Here is an 18,022-nt window from a genome sequence, read left to right as displayed (position 1 = left end):
GGGAAATGGGAGGCGGTGGTGGGGAAGAGACAGAAATCTTTAATAAATAAATAAATTTAAAAAATTAAAAAAAGAATAATTATCTGTACTCTTCTATTGTGTCGTATCTTTTATCTTTGTTGAATAAATATAAAGGCATTCCTTCATTTGCTGTTTTAAGGAACACACTGGGGAGCACTGGTGTTATTTCTTTTTTTATTGATTTTTATTGAGCTCTACATTTTTTTCTGCTCCCCTCTTTAATCCTCCCCCAAGGTCCCCATATTTCAAATTACTCAGGAGATTTTTTTTTCTACTTTTCATGTAGATTAGATCTATGTAAGTCTCTCTTAGTGTCCTCATTGTTGTCTAAGTTCTCTGGGATTGTGGTTTGTAGGCTGGTTTTCTTTATGTTTAAAAACCACCTATGAGTGAGTACATGTGATAACTTGTCTTTCTGTGTCTCGGTTACCTCACTCAATGCTTTCTAGCTCCAATCATTTTCTTGCAAAATTCAAGATTTTGCAATTTCTGCTGTGTAGTAATCCATTGTGTAAATGTACCATATTTTCCTTATCCATTCTTCAGTCGAGGGGCATTTAAGTTGTTTCCAGGTTCTGACTATGACAAACAAAAGCATTCAACAATGACTCAACCCACGCCTGGGCCTTTGTTGGAACAGTCTTATTGTTTCATTGTTCCTGTTTGTATCTATCTGGGTTTTTATATATTATTGATTAAATTTTGGCTCAAGTTTTATGTGTCTAGAATTTTATTCACTTCTTCTAGATTTCCAATTTACTTTGTATAAATTTTGAAAATCTCCTGACTGTAGTCTTGGTTTCAGGGGCATCCACTCTAATACGTTCTTTTTATCTCTAGTCATACTGGCTTGATGCTCTCTTTTGACCAGCTTGGTGAAGGACTTGAGTATCATGCTTGTCTTCCCAAAGAAGTAATTCTTAGTATGAGTGATATTAAATGAGCTATCCATAGAGCTGAAGAGCTGGGAAACAATAAAAATCAAGGCAGATATAAAATAATGGCTAAGCTCTATGGATAGCTCATTTAGTATCTCTCAGTTTTCCCCAGATAGATACTCATTTCTATACACTTCCCTCTTAGAACTGTTTGCTTTAACCCAAAGATCTGGATATTTCATTCTCATTTGATTCTAAGAACTTTTATTCTTCCTATGGTTTCTTCAGTGACTCACTAGTATTGCTTACTTTGTATGTGTTTGTATGTTTTCTGTAATTTCTCTTGGTTCTGCTAACTTGTTTTTATTAAATTATGACCTTATAAAATACAAAAAATTACTGTCAATATTTGTTAATATTTATGTAATAACTCTATTTTCTTAACCTTATATTGACCACTGAATAACTCACTTTCATTGCCTCCTTAGAACACTGATTCTGGGCTACCAGAAATCACGTCTACCAATTGTAATTCTTAAAACCCCCAAATCAGCCCTTTTACATGTATAATTTCTGGCAATGTAATTGGACAAAATGTAATCAAAAAAGGTGATGCCACATTTGTACAATAAATAAAACTTTAATTACATCATCACAACTCAAAGCTTTTACAAGCACTGAATTCTCCACTTTGTTTTTGAAATTATTCTTAATATTTGAGTTTATATGTTTTGAAAGAGAAAATTACAGCTTCATTCAAGCTTGGTTCTATTAAGCTAATTCAGCTATGATTAAATGTCTAATATAGCAAAAAGGGTCTTAACACCCTCCTAGTTGAACTTTTTTCTATTAACTTTGCCTTAATGTTATACTTTTGTTTGTTCTCTGTAATTTGTTTTAGTTTATTGAATATATCTAGTTGTTGCTCTTTTTTTTGTTTGTTTGTTTGGTTTTTTTTTGTTTGTTTGTTTTTTTGAGACAGGGTTTCTCTGTAGCTTTGGTACCTGTCCCAGAACTAGCTCTTGTAGACCAGGCTGGCCTCGAACTCCCAGAGATCCACCTGTCTCTAACTCCCGAGTGCTGGGATTAAAGGTGTGCACCACCACCGCCCAGTTTGTTGCTCTTTTTGACTGTCATGTTCACAGTTATGGATCAGAACCAACCAAATACATACTGGAAGGAATACTCACCTGGCACTAAAGAAAATAAGTAAGTTTCCCCTTGTGATACCATGAAGTTTGTCAACTATGCTTTGTGAAGAAGTAACATGGTTTCAAGACTGACTTGGGTTTTATTTATTTATTTATTTATTTATTTATTTATTTATTTGTCTTTCATGGCTTTAATTATTTAAATAGTCTTTCATTAACAACTGCAACTTCCAAATATGACCAAATGCTTAATTTTCCTAATTATTGATAAAGTCTTTCTTAATTTACCTATAACCTTCACATAAATTAACCTCACATATTATATATGTATATTCATGTTTCTAATATAGACATAGAATCTTTTGTAATTATATTTCTTTGTCTCATAGACCTTCTCTGAGGACAGCATATCAAGTCACTTCATTCCTATGACCTTTAAACAGCATAACATTACATCATTGCAGGACATGTAGTATGACTGACAAACTGAGTCAAAGGCCTCTAGTTTGGGGGGCATTATTTGTTTTGCTTTCTCCAGTTTTGGGAGAGTATAATCAATACTATAGCAAACATCATTGCATATTTGTCAATTCAAGTATTGGATCATGTATATGTCTACAACGGAAATGCTACATTAAAAGGTTTGCACAATTTTAAGGAGACAATTCTAAACAGGCTCGTGAAAAGCTATTCTGACTTTCAATTTCCAATACCAGTTTATAAGCACCAATCCCCTCATCTGTGGACCAACAATGGATAGCAACAATGACTTCTTCAAATCTAATTAACAGAGTTATCTTACTGCAGTTTTAATTTACACTTCCCTGACCACTAATTAGATTTTATTGACTACTCATGTTTCCTTTTATTGGAAAACCTTGTTTCTATTCTAGACTTAGGTTTTATTGCTTTCTTTTCAGAGATTTGGTAGAGCTCATGATAAATAATGGATATTAACTCTTTGTTTTATATGTTGGAAACATCATCATAAAGCTTGCCATGTTTTTTAACTTTATACTTTTAACACAAAGAAAGCTAAAATTTTATAGAACTTAAATTTATGTTTATTAAATAATGCTTATTTACCCCCAAGATTATAAATAAAATCTTCCATATATTTCTTTCAATTGCTCTGTTTCTTACATTTAGGTAACCAATCTGGAATGTTTTGTGTGCTCACAAATATTTAAATAAAAAAATTTTACTTGTACCTGTATAGTCAATTTTCCAAACAACATTCATTTAATTGTGCATTATTTTATCATCGGTCAGAAATTGCTAGATATAGATATAAAGAGAGAGCCCAATTTGTATACAGTCTATTTTACTTCTTTCCTTGTGTCAATGAAGGATTTTGGGTTGGTCCAATATATGATACAACCATTCTTCCTTGCTTAGTCTAACTTAAATCTCTTGGTATTTTAAATTTGATAAATTTTATCATGGCTGATATAATTCGTAATATAAACTACAACATATTTTCATTTTCAAAATAATTCCTTTCTTCTTCAACAATGACTTCATTTTGAATACAAGCTTTTATTCCATCTAGTACACATTATAGTCTATTTTCTTTGATTTTTTACTATTTCTAGCTGAGTTTTACAACTCTCTTGAAATTATCAAGCAACATGGCTCCAAATATTGACAATGATGTGCATGTTTAATATTAAAAATGTATTTTAAAACTTTTACATTGACTCCATGAAGAACTTAAATAACATAAGTACTGGATATGTTTTTATCTTGTATAACAAGATTTAGCAGTATTGAGGCATAAATCTGACCATCAAAACTAGAAGATATTAACTTATTTTTGCCAAGATTCTTCTTCAAGTTGTAAGTTCCTAATGTTATCAGCATCCTTCATAAGCTTTCACAGCAAGTTGTGAACACAGTACTCGAGGCCACAATGCTGTCTACTAGATGAGGGTCTGCTAACCCAGAAATCAAATACAAAAATATATACATAAAATTCTAGGTCTAAGTCAGGTACTAAGAGACATTATGGCTAACTTAACTGAGGGGAAGCATTGAGATACAATTTTAGAAGGAATAAGAATATCAAGTTGATTCAAGGGATTTCTATGTATATGATGTTTTGTCTGCATATATTTGTGTACCATGTGCCTGTCTGATGTCTCTCATAGGTCATAATAAGGCACAAGATTCCCTGGAATTCGAGTTATAGAGGGCTGTTAAGCTGCTGTGGAATCATCCTTTTACACTGTGAAAATTTGTTGATGTGATTAGTTTAATAAAGAAGTTGACTGACCAATAGTTGAACAGGATAAAGTTAGGTGGGAAAGCAAAACTGAGAATGGTGGAATGAGGAAGGGTGGAGTCAGAAGAGTTGTCAGCAAGATGCAGAAGGAAGCAGGAGATAAACATACCATGCTAATAAAGGTCCTGCCATGTAGCATAGTGTAAATAAGAAATATGGGTTATCTTAAAATGTAAGAGCTAGTTAGTAATAAGCCTGAGCTATTGGCTGCACATTTATGATTAATATTAAGCCTCTGAGTGATTATTTGAGAAGCGCTGCAGGACAGGAAACTCCATCAACATATGACACCCAATATGGAGCTCAAACCCACAACCCTGAGATTAAGAGTCTCATGCTCTATCAACTGAGTTAGCCTGGCATTTACAGTTACTATTAATGCTCTGGGTGACCATTTGAGAGAGGCTGTGAGGGAGGAAAACTTTTCCTACAGTAAGTCATCATGTGTTTGCTAAAAACAGAACCTATATCCTCTGCAAGAGCATTTGGACAGATTGCTCAGTGGCTGAGCACTGGTTATTCTTGCAAAAGTTCTGAGTTCAGTTCCCAGCACCCATGCTGTGGTTCACAACCATTTGTAACCTCAGTTCTAGAGGATCCAAGACCCTTTCCTAGCCTCTGCAGACACTTTGTAAATGTGCTGCATAGACACAGATAAGGAAAAACATCCATATACATATAATAAAAATAAATTTTAGGGAAATTTTTTAAAGAAAATGTGGGATTTTTATTAATATTTAATATCAATTAATACTCGAATCCTATGTCCTGAGTGAGTTATAAGGCTATAAGTGTCAGCCACACTGGAAATAACATAACTATAAGTGCTCAGACACACCCTTCTGTCATTCACCTTTGCTACACTATAGTGTACTGGAGCTGTATTTGACCAGTGAGTTTAACAGGATTAGAGATCAAATTGCATTAAATTTTATTAAATTAATTTCCTCACAAAATGGAGTCATTTAAGAATATTTACAAATAGCAATATTGGACAAAATTAAACAATATTAATAATGTAAGCAGAGCAGTGGGTGAGGGGTGTGAAAGACAGCTGCCCTGCACCCTGCCCATCTTACAGGCAGCCCACCGCCAGAGCACTCTACATTTGCAGCAGGACATGACTGGAGAGTCTGTGAAAATCCTCTACGATGCCTATTACAAAACAGAGTGGGATTAAAAGATTACTTTTAAATGGTAGATAAGTTTCTAGATTTTCTTAGGAACTTCAGGCCTACAGTGGATAATACTGCAAAGATAAATTAACACTAAGAAAATGTCATTATTACTTGGTGGTAGTTTCAATTGCATCTATCTTAAACCTCTTGGTAATTTGGATTTGATACATTTTATCCAGCCTAATAGAATCCATAATGCAGATTACAAAATCCTCCATTATTTTCAAAATTCTCATTGTTTTTGTAACTTTTCTCACACATTTTTCTTGTTTTCAAACTTATTGTCACAACCAGATTATACAATGATAGAAAAGGTCATCACAATAATGCTAGACAGACACTGACCAGTCCCTTTATATGTAAATAAGCCACAGTTTAGAGGCCTTGGACAAAGGCAAAGCTATGCTAATATCCTTTGCTTTACTAAACCCATTTTTTAAAGTTTTAATTCACAATTTAACATATTGGACCAGATCACTAAGAAAAGACAGTAAACACCGAGTGTGTACCACAGTTTAGCTTCCACCTTGGGTTCCGTGTAAGTTTATGATGGGCATGTTCTCACTCTCAGTCTCATACACAGTGTCCCTCAACAAACCTTGAGCTCTCACTGACTGGGCTGCACTGGCTAGCCAGTAAGCCCTGGGATCCCCCCAAGCGGGGGATACGGTGTGCAAAGCTTTTTGTTTGGGTTCTGGGAGTCAAGCTCAGATCCTCAAGCTTGTACAGTAGGCAGGCACTTACCAATGGAGCCATCTTCCCAACCCAAAATTACTTCTACATATGAAGATGTTTTAAAAATCTCTTCACTGTTGCTTTTCTTGACCTCTCAGCTAAAATCAAGTGAAGAATTCCTTAACCAACTCATTTCATTTCTACTTTACTTACTATATATACAAAGTGAAATATAAGACTGCAAGACAAAGTCCATTTGAAGGGACTTTTAAATAAGTCTAAAATACTTTTAGGAATTAATACAGTATGTAACACCCGATTTTGTGTTACACCCTCAGTACAGTTTGCGCGCCACTGTACCTTACGGTCGGGCAAGGGCCTGGAGATTGAAAAAGCACACAAAGAGACCAGGGTCATTCGAAAGGAGATCAGCCAAATGCCAGTTTATTCATATTTGGGGGAGTCCTTATCTGTCTAACTGCTGCACAAGGATCTCCATCCAGGCAGGTGGGAAATTACCATATTAACAGTGGAGTCGATGCCCTGCAGCTAATCACCAGGTGGGGCAGGGAGAGCACAGAAACAAACAGGAAGCTTAGTTAGCTGACCAGAAACTGTCCTCACAAATGCACCCCAAGGAACAAGGGCAGACCAGGGCCCTACAGGTCCCCCTTTTATATAAATTATGACTAGGCCTGTCTTGGGTGGCATTGGACGTCAGGCAATACCCCTTACCCGTCATGGGAAAGCATCCAGGTCAAAACACATTTCCTGTCTTAGGTTGGGGCAGCCCCCCAAAAACCTTTCCCGTCATTGGCTCACTAGTCATCCAACACTGACTTCAGCCAGATTTGTACTGAAAGATTCTCTGGGGCAATAGCTAAGAGGACTTGCCACGTGGCAACATTGACCTGAGCTTGCCTTTGGCTCTGTGGCATGGTGCTCCAGCACATATAAGCATTCCTTAAGGAGACTGTGCCTGCTCAATCCTTAATAATTTTGCCCAAAATGGAGCCCTTTAAGTAAGGTCTCAGCACTGGTGAAAGGAACCCTGGTATAGCTAACTAGAATAATTTCAAGAGCCAATTTATAAATTGTACACCTCAGGGTTCGTGAATAACAGCAATAAGCCTATACTGTAAAATCTAGCAGTGGTCTTTAACCACAACCAAGAGCAAAATTAACTGCAATATTCATATGTAAATTTAGCTCAATTTGAATGGCCAAGGCATTTGCAACCCGCCCTGAGAAGGTATCCTTTGTGCTAGCAGGAAGCAACTGACTGACTAATCAAAAATCCAGCAGCTCTAGCCGCCCTGGCAGCAACAGCAATAACTGCCAATATCATGGGATGGGTAGATGGGTAGAGAAACAATCCTTGGCACTCAGACCAGCACAGCCAGCTCCTCAGGAATCCCGCAACTCTTCAGTTGACAAGCCAGAATCTCCTTGATTTCTTGGCTCTGTCCTGTCTTCAGGCTTCTGGACAGGAAAATCCACAGCACGCACCAGCTGCTCAGGTACCCATATTGGATTGTCAGCATCCTGCGGGAAAACACAAACATCCCCTCTTCCCCACACCAGTACAGGATCTAGACCATACCAGGTGACGTCTGATAGATTCTTCCATTTTACATGAGGCATCCCGGAAGAAAGAAATAAAAACTCAGGATAGCCTAAACAATATTAAAATACGCCTACAAACTAAAGATTTTTGAACAAGAAGCAAGATTTTAAAATGGAAAAGAAGCATGTTTAACCTCATTTTACTGTCCGGAAGTTGTAGCTTTTTGAGTCTAGATTTCTTTATAGCAAACCTGCCTCTAGCTGTTCCAGGAACTCACTCAGTAGACCAAGCTGGCCTTGAACTCAAGAGTTTCCCAAGAGCTGAGATTAAAGACTTGTACCAGCACACCTGGCTTATTTCCTGGGCTGATTAACCATCCCTTTACCTGTAGGGCAGTTCCTTTTAATGTATCCTGATCTTTCCCATTGAAAACAATTCCTTCTTCTAGCTCCACCTTGACCCTCCCTAAGGTCAAAATCAATTACCTAGCACATCAAGGGAGTGCCATCAATGTCTCTGCATAATTGGATAAAGTCATTTAAATCCCCATCTCTATGGGGGCATAAAACCTCCTGACAAAACTTATTAGCATTTTCATAGGCCAAATGTTTAATGACTGGCATAGCTGAATCCACATCCCCAAAAATGTGACTTCCCACCTGTAGAAGGCAGTCAATAAACTCAGAATAAGGTTCTGAAGATCCTTGAAGGGTCTTAGAAAGCTGTTCTCGTGATCCTTTGTTAGGTAAAGTTTCCCAAGCTTTAACGGCTGCTGCAGCTATCTGAGCATAAATCGCAGGATCATAAGCAATCTGTGCTGCTAAGCCAGCATATTGTCCTTCACCAGTTAACATGTCAAGGTTATACTGGGGGAAACCTGCTTTGGCATTTTTTCCTGCGGTCTTTTTGTAATTTTCCTGCATTTCACCTCTCCATAACAAGTATTTTCTCCCCCTGAAAGACAAGTTCTGCAACTCAAGGATTTTGTTTAAACTCTCTAATTGCTCTTTCACTTTCACATCATCACTGAGAAGAGCATCTCTGATCAAGCGCCATAGTGGAAATATCACTATGGGGAGTTCTTGTGGCCCTCGCTCTTTCAGTGCATTTTGAAGATCAGACTTTACCTGCTCCCAATCAGTAATATTAAAGCCCCCTGCGTGTAGGAACCAGGGACTAAACTCTAAAACTGTCTAAATGATCTCTTGTGCTGTCTCAACTTTAATACCAGTGCCTTTATTCTCCAAAAGAGCTAACAACTGGCCTGTTAACTGGCCCTTTAACACTGGAACAGAATTACTTGCACCCATAACCAATTCACCCTCGCCACTCAATTTCTTACCTGTTGGCCAGCCTTCCCGAGGGCGACCTCTCAGGGATCCCTACTTCCCAATCTCGCAGATGGGTCTCCGACTGCAGTTGCCGATGATCATTCCAGCGGTGCCTCCAATTGTAACACCCGATTTTGTGTTACACCCTCAGTACAGTTCGGGCAAGGGCCTGGAGATTGAAAAAGCACACAAAGAGACCAGGGTCATTCGAAAGGAGATCAGCCAAATGCCAGTCTATTCATATTTGGGGGAGTCCTTATCTGTCTAACTGCTGCACAAGGATCTCCATCCAGGCAGGTGGGAAATTACCATATTAACAATGGAGACAATGCCCTGCAGCTAATCACCAGGCGGGGCAGGGAGAGCACAGAAACAAACAGGAAGCTTAGTTAGCTGACCAGAAACTGTCCTCACAAATGCACCCCAAGGAACAAGGGCAGACCAGGGCCCTACAACAGTGTATTATAGTCCAATTCAGCAGTCTGTCATTTGTTAAGGACAGAAAAATAACAACACAAAATATTGCTAGTTTAGTGCTGTCTGCCATGGCCTAGAAGGTACTAACAACTCTATGAATTTGAAACATGTACTGGGAGATGGGGCCTTTGGGAGCTCGCCACAAATAAGGTATAGCCCTCCTGATGGGATTAGTGCACTAACAACAGACAGCATGTCGTTTCTTTCCCATTGACTTTCTATCATACAAAAATATTAAGAAATGTCAACAACCACTGATTTGGGAAGTCATATGTCTATTTGTTGCTTTCATTGGTTAATTAATAAAGAAACTGCTTGGCCTGATAGGTCAGAACATAGGTGGGTGGAGTAGACAGAATAGAATGCTGGGAAGAAGGGAAGTGAGGGCAGATGCAATGGAGCCAGCCACCAGGTCAGACATGCTGAATCTTTCCCGGTAAGCGACCACCTTGTGGTGCTACACAGATTATAAGAAATGGGTTAATCAAGATGTGAGAATTAGCCGATAAGAGGCTAGAACTAACAGGCCAGGCAGTGTTTAAAAGAATAAAGTTTCCGTGTTATTATTTCCGGGGCTAAGCTAGCCGTGCGAAAAGCAGGCCTGCTCGCCTCATTACTACATACCACAGAGTGAGGAAATGAGCCCCACTGGATATGGAATTAGTTGTCACCTTACAGGCTTCCCACTCTCCAGACCTATAGGAAATAAACATTTGTGGTTTAAAACTCTACATCTACGACCATTTTCTATAGCAGGCCAAACTGGCTAAGTGTCTTACATTCAATTTACTATTGCAAAAATACAGTTCTAGGCCAAAAGAATGCTAAGTGAGGAGAAATAGAAGCAAGCTAATCAGCTAATACAACCACTACTACCAAGTACATATAAGGACTCCTTTGGAATAGTAGAAATGAAGCTGTCTGAAAGAGAGGCAATTGGAAACTTCCTAAAAGGATAATGGCAAAAACTGATAATCCACTATCTTAGATAGGATTTCCATTGCTGTAATGAAGCACCATGACCAAAAAGCTAGTTGGAGAGGAAAGGATTTATTCAGCTTATACTTCCAGATCATAGTCCGTTACTGGAGGAAGTCAGAACATGAACTCAAGCAGGACTGGACCCTGTAGGCTAGAGCTGATGCAGACGCCATAGAGGAGTGCTGCTTACTGCCTTGCTTCCCATGGCTTACTCAGTCCGCCTTCTTATAGAAGCCAGGACCAGCAGCTCAGGGATGGTACCACCCAACATGGGCTGAGCGCTCCCCCATGCATCACTAAATGAAAAAATGCCATATAGTTGTTTCTCACTGAGGCATTTCTTCAACTGAGGCTCCTTCCTTTCCGATGACTTTAGCTTGTGTCAAGTTGACACATAAAACCAGTCAGCACAACTGACCCCTTGTCAACTTGACACACAAACACATCACTATTAAGCCATAACTTCCTTTTTATTCATCCTCAAGATCTCACATGAAAATCATGAATAATTTTAAAAGTCTCATAGTCTTTATAAATTCAAACACATTAAAACTTCAGTCTCTTTAAGAAATATACAATCTCTTTTAAAAGTTCAAATCTTTCATCTGTGGGCTCCCTTAAAAATAAAATTAAAGTATCTACCTTATTCAAGAGGGAAGAACCAAGATGCCATCACAATTCGAACCAAGCAAAACCAAATTCCAACAGTATAAATAACTGAATGTCAAATTATTTGGGATTCACTCACGATCTTCTGGAATCCTGCAAAGGACCCAGGTCACTTCTCTGCCTCTGCCTTCTGCAGAACACACAGCTTGTCTTCTAAGAGCCAGCAGGCTCCACTCCACTGCTGCTGCTCTTGGTCACCTTCCCATGGTACTAGCATTTCCAAATGCTGGGATCCCTGGCTGCAATCAGGCTGCACATTCACTACGGGTTCTCATGGGCTCTTTTCATGGTGCCACGCCTTAACTTCTTTGCTTGACCCCTTCAGTCCTGGGTCATCAACTGACACGGAGGCTGTACCTTCATCAGTGGTCTCTCCTGGCCTCTCACAGTGCCAAGCCTCAGCTCCTCTCCATGACCCCTTTGTCCCTTCAAAACCAGTACCACCTAAGTGATTCTTACACATTACCAAGTCCTGCCAGCATAAGGTACAACCATAACTGCCTCTGGAAGAAAGTTTTTCTGTGCTCTCAGAAGATTTCACCTCAGTGTTGCTGGTCTCTTCTAAATCACCACTAATTTCTTAGTTCCATCTAACAAGCATCAATTGTCCCAATAATGTAAAAGTGCAACTTTAGTAGTTCTGTTATCTTGTTAATTACAGCTGATTCTTCAGCCCCAGCTAACCAGAACCACAGAATCTTAAATTAAAATTGCAAACGGCCCTGATAGAGTGTTTAATATTTCCTCTGAAATTTCATAAGCCAGTTCTCCATTGTCTGTACTGTTCTCAATGTTCTTATCTTTCAAGCTCTTACAGAACACCCCACTAAGGTCTCAATACTCAATGGCTTTTCTTGCCCCAAGTTCCAAAGTCCTTCCACAATCCTCCCCAAAACACGGCTGGGTCTTTCACAGCAGTATCCCATTATGCTGGTACCAACTTGTCTTAGTTAGGATTTCTATTGCTGTAATAAAACACCATGATCAAAAAGCAAGTTGGGGAGGAAAGGGTTTATTTGGCTTACACTTCCAGATCATAACTGGAGGAAATCAGAACAAAAACGCATGAGGACTGGAACCTGGAAGCCAGAACTGATGCAGAGGCCATGGAGAAGTGTGGTTTACTGCCTTGCTTCCCATAGCTTACTCAGCGTGCTTTTTTATAGAACCCAGGACCACCAGCCCAAGAAGGGCACCATCCACAATGGGCTAGCCAACCCACATTGATCTAAATGAGAAAATGCCTTATACCTGGATTTCATGGAGGTGTATCCTCAATTGAGGCTCCTTTCTCTGTGTGAAGTTGGCACACAAAATCAGCCAGTTCATTCACCATGCAAATGTGGACCTTGGAAGGTGAAAAATAGGCCCAAACAGTTGTGTTTTTTTCCCTATGTAATGTTTCTACCCTCCCTTTATACCTTTACACTAGTCTTTGCTGTAGGAACTCCTTCACCAACATGGACAACTACATTCACATAAAACCTGAGAGAGCTTGGGAAGTAATTCTAGACACAAAAGACAGAGTTAAGCATGGCTTCTTGGTACCAGCAATTACTTGGGTAGGTTCTGATTGCTAGAGGCAAGTACATCTTATTTAAGAGGCTTCCTGACTCAGCTTTAGCTGCAAAAACCTTACAGCTCTTTTAAGAGGCCCCGCCACCAAACACTTAAATGGTGTTTATGAATAGACAACAACATGATTCTTCTTGGTGGCAGGGACCTTGAAACTCCATAGAGTCAATAAACATGGCTCTGGTCAGTACCTCCACCTTGAGGCTAAACTCTCAGAAAGCTAAGGAATAGGGTGGACCCAGTCATCAAAAACACATCTTTAATCTTAGCCATATCACTTAGCAAATTAAAGGCTCATGTGATCAGAAAAAGAGGGATATATGGTAAAGATAGATTCAGATGAAGAAAACTTCCAAATGGTTTACAGTGTATTTAAAAATATATGTAGGCTTGGGAGAGAAAAGAAAAAGGATAAAGTCAGAAAGAAAGAAAGAAAAAAGATGAAAGAAGAGAGAGAGAGAGAGAGAGAGAGAGAGAGAGAGAGAGAAGTTGGGTATGGTGGCACACACCTTTAATTCCAGCACTTGGGAGGCAGAGACAGATGGTCTACAGAGTAAATTCCAGGACAGCCAAAGATACACAGAGAAATGCTGTCTCAAAAAACCAAAAATTAAAAAAAAAGAAACAGGGTTTAAAATAGAGTTACATAGAGATGGAAAATACACAGAGACTCTGGATATTTGTTATAGGGAGAGATGCTTGTCTGTCCTGGGCTGCTCAGCTGCAAAATAACCACACAGAAACTGTATTAATTAAATCACGGCTTGCCCCATTAGCTTTAGCTTCTTACTGGATAACTCTTACATATAAAATTAACCCATCTCGATTAATCTGTGCATCACCACGAGGTGGTGGCCTACCAGCACAGTTTCAGCGTGTATCGAGGCTCCATGGCTTCTCCCTGACTCCGCCTCCTTTCTCCCAACATTCAGTTTAGTTTTTCCCACCTATCTAAGTTCTGCCCTATCAACAGGCCAAGGTGGTTCTTTATTAACCAATGGTATTCACAGCATACAAAGGGGGATCCCACATCAGATACTGTATGTTATTATGTTGTCTTTGAATTGTTTGATAGAGAAGGAAGGAGCAACAGCTGCTAAAAGACATTTGATTATAAATGCTGCTGGATTATTCCAATATATATATATATTGAAAATGTTTTGACTTAAAATTTAAGTCAACTCGGGCAGTGGTGGCACACACCATTAATCCCAGCACTCAGGAGGCAGAGGCAGGCGAATCTCTGTGAGTTCGAGGCCAGCCTGGTCTACAAGAACTAGTTCCAGGACAGGCTCCAAAGCTACAGAGAAACCCTGTCTCGAAAAACCAAAACAAAACAAAAAATTTAAGGCAAAAGATGTCACTTTGGAGTAGAGATTTTGCTTTTGTTTCCACAGGAAATGAGATACTGTGGATTCCCTCTGGGTTAAGAAAAATCAGGTGTGACCAAGGAAATCCCATTGAAAAATCCCTGATAGGAGTAGATGGCCCAGATGATCCAACATTTCAGGGAACCTCTATTGGAGTTTCCTCTGAGTTCTATATCCAGAACAGCATCCAGACTGCTGGCTGAGATAATCAAATCTCACAGAATATTCCAGTCAGGACTTGATCATAATCCTAAATTTTCTTTATGTCTCCATAAGATTATCAGCACCCCAATCAGCAGAAAGTAGCCTAGAAAACTACGCCCATATTCCCAAAAATAGGTTACGGATGTTTGTCTTTGTTTAGAGTGTTGCTTACAAGTTGTTATAAATAATGGTCAGCAAAAAAAGCTAAACAAAGGAGATTTAATTCAGAGTTCTTGTTTTGAAAAACAGTGAGGGTAAGTGCTGTGGGACAATAGTATCGAACTCTGTAAAGATTTGCCACTTGTACTGGTTTAATAAAATGCTGATTGGCCAGTATTCAGGAAAGAAGTATAGGCAGGGCAACCAGAACAGGAGATTCTGGGAAGAGAAAAGGCTCAGTCTGCAGTCCTCACCTAGATGTAGATGAAGCAAGATAAGAATGCCTCACTGATAAAAGATACCAAGCCACATGGTTAACAGAGACAAGAATTATGGATTAATTTAAGATGTAAGAGTTAAAACGAAGTCTGAGCTAATAGACCAACCAGTTTATAATTAGTGTAGACCTCTGTGTGTTTCTTTGGGACTAAACCTCTGTCAAGAGGTTTTTATATTATTCTGCTTTACATGATACTAATGTGTGCTCCTACTCAACACCATTAGACTACAGGTTCTTTGAGAGCACAGACATTACATTTTTATCTCCAGAAATGAATGGATTTGATAGACATGCTATCCTATAATACACTGACCTGTAAAAACCCAAAAAAGTGGTTTATATCCTGGAATTTACTGATTCCACATTTCACTGCAGCACCTGGAACTGGCTAAATATTCCAACAGATGCGAAAGGGATCAGAGAGCAATTTTTATTTATAACAAGTATTATTAGTTAAATTGAATTTATTAAAGGGACCACCAAGACTGCAGGGTAACTTATAACTTAATACAGTATATTATAGAGATCTATAGTCTTCAAATAACATTCATGAGCCAAAGAAACCTATGTAGATTTTATTTTTTAAAAATTTCAAAAGGTATTTGTATTCTATGAGCATTATTTTACAGTGTTATGCTGCAGCTGATTTTGAAAAAAATCAGAAAATACAGTATTCTTGAGTTGAAATATTATATAGTCCCATTGTTGAATAGAACAAGGATGTTTTAAGATGGAGAATTGCCAAGAAAATATGGTGAAGCATCAATTTTTATTACAATGTATATGTATTTTGTGACTGATGTATCCCAGATGGTGAAATTACACATACCCAAGGAGTTCTGAAAAGCATCAGAATTTAATGAGACAGTATGAATAAATACATACAGAGTAGGAATGAAGATAAATGGCTTCTTATAATAGAAATAGTTTTTATTATTTGTGTGTGAATGAGGAAAATAATGATTGTTCTTCCAAACTGAAAAAAAAAAGGAGAAGAACGGTGTCATTGTACTGTCCCAGCACTGTGATTAGAGGAAGTGCACCATTTTAGTTCAGCCTCTCACAGATGGTTCATTTTTTCTGGAATGGATGAAAACAACAGTATCCATACCACTTCTTCAGACTAATGTTTTGTCTTTAAGTAGGGTCCCCTATGTAACACAGGCTATCATAGAACTCAAGATGCTCCTGACTCACCAGCTTGATGTTAAGATTGCAGGCAGGCCCCTCCCCAAAGCAGATAGCTTTTTTCTATTTCCATCATTTGCAATTTCTTGATAATAACTCACTTATAATCAAGACCATAATTCTGAACATATGTTTCTTCAGCCATTTATTTTAAAAATAAAATATGCACTAGTACCATTTAGAAAACATAAGCAACATTATAGGCTGCCTATCTGTGCTGTGCCAACCTCCAAAGAGAACTTAATATATGATAAAGAAAATCTAGTTATTGCTATGCATTAGATTTCGTAACACATTAGAAATAGCAGAAAAAGTTCAGGACTTGGTCAAAAGCATAATGGCTGACATTGAATAAAGGGGAAAACTTCTAAACTATTCAAACTCATAAACATTAAAAGTGTCTATGGGTTGGTTAGGCCTTCAAGCACTGCACAGTGCATACAGAAGAGGTCTAGAACAACCCAGAACGTGAGACAGATTCAAGGTCTGCATCCCTCGTTGGGCCAGGCATGAGGAAACTGGTTTGATGACTTTTGTTAAATGAAGCAGTGATGGTTGGTGTCAGGGTATGTGGTGGGATTAACCAAGGTCTTCAGGAAAAAAAGTTGCTTGAGAGCTTTTATACCCAGAAGCAACTGCCTCAGTCTATCTAGGACTTCATCAGACAAAGTAAACAAAGAATTCATAAACGGAATGACAGTGACTCTTAAATACACAGATGACCATCTGGTAATAATAATAAAAAATAACAATGAAAGACAAGAAGTGCAATAGAAGAACTCACAACCCATAAAATATGGTTTTAATAGGGAACATTGTATGGTATTATTAATTACATATCGTTAATATGAAAAAGAACATAATATAATGGAAATTTTAAATCAAAACATTAAAACTGTAAATCAATTCCAATTCAAAAAGTAAAACAAATAAAAGATTTATTAAGGAACTTCAGATTTTAGCTATAGGCCAGCAAAGAGAGGTCAAGTGGGCCAAGAAATCTGAGGCCTGCTCTATCCTCAGGGCCAACATGGTGGAAGGAGAGAACTTACTTTTGCAAGTTGTGCTCTGGTTGCCACAATATGTCATGACATACATGTGCCCACACACATATACATGCATGCATATATAAATAAATGTAATTTTTAAAATGAAGTTAAAATTTTTGTCACAGGACATATCCCAAACTTAAGGAATAGATTCATGAGAGAAATGGGCAAGAAATGGAAAAGCAAACAGAGAGCAAATAAAGTTGATCAATGTATTAGTCTACAATGCCCACCTTAACCATCTGTCATAGAACAGGTTACTAAAATAAGAGACATTTCTTTTTGTCAGTAATGTAGATGAGACTAAGACATGCATTCTAATTGGTTGGTTTTCTGATAAGGACTTTTCTGGCTAGGAGACCAAGATACGGTAGTTTTTCATGTGGCATTTCCTTGGTGTGAGCAAGAGGAGCCAGAATGGACCCCTGGTGTCTCTTCCCATGAGACACTAATAATGTAAGGATTTTTGTGCTATATCTCAGAGGCTGTGGGAGAATTCATACACATTACGAGGTAGTGTGTACACATGATGGTATGTAACCAGCTTTTTTTTTCAAATGTAAAATCATACAAGTTTAGATAAATAACTATAAAATTTAAGTTAAAAGTTGGGTGTGGTGGTACATACCTGTAATTCCAGCACTTAGGAGCCTGAGGAAAAAGGACTTGCTATGAATATTTGAGGTCAGCCAAGGCCACAATGTCCCTGTCATTAAGTAACATTTTGTTCTTCTGGGGTCTTTGATGAAGTTAAAGTCTAGATAGACATAAGCTTTCCTTAATTATGATAAAAGGTAAATTAGGAATTAGGTACACAAAGATAAGATAAATAATAGAATATTTTCTTAAAGTTGCCAACTACAAATGGACTGGATATCGTAACTGTAATTCTTATTTAATAACTTTGTTGTATATAATTTTACTATGTTAAAATTGAAACCTTTTTAATTAGACAGAAAAGGGAATATTCCTTTACACCGTGTGA

The 18,022-nt window shown here is 38.1% G+C and overlaps 1 protein-coding gene across 1 annotated transcript in view; it reads right to left on the bottom strand.

Moving 5' to 3' along the window:
* The window catches only part of Zcwpw2 (zinc finger CW-type and PWWP domain containing 2), a 117,894-nt gene that overhangs the window by 88,280 nt on the left and 11,592 nt on the right, over positions 1-18,022 (bottom strand). The window contains exon 2 of the mRNA XM_050141746.1: positions 9,097-9,254. The gene's annotated coding sequence lies outside the window, so the exon portion shown is untranslated. The remainder of the gene's footprint in view (positions 1-9,096; positions 9,255-18,022) is intronic.

This window comes from Alexandromys fortis, unplaced genomic scaffold, assembly GCF_014885135.2.
Source record: "Alexandromys fortis isolate MF-2015 unplaced genomic scaffold, M_Fortis_MF-2015_v1.1 scaffold_44, whole genome shotgun sequence".
In the NCBI taxonomy this organism is placed as follows: Eukaryota; Metazoa; Chordata; class Mammalia; order Rodentia; family Cricetidae; genus Alexandromys; species Alexandromys fortis.
Note: the sequence above shows the minus strand (reverse complement) of the source record. Positions and strands in the feature narration are given on the sequence as shown.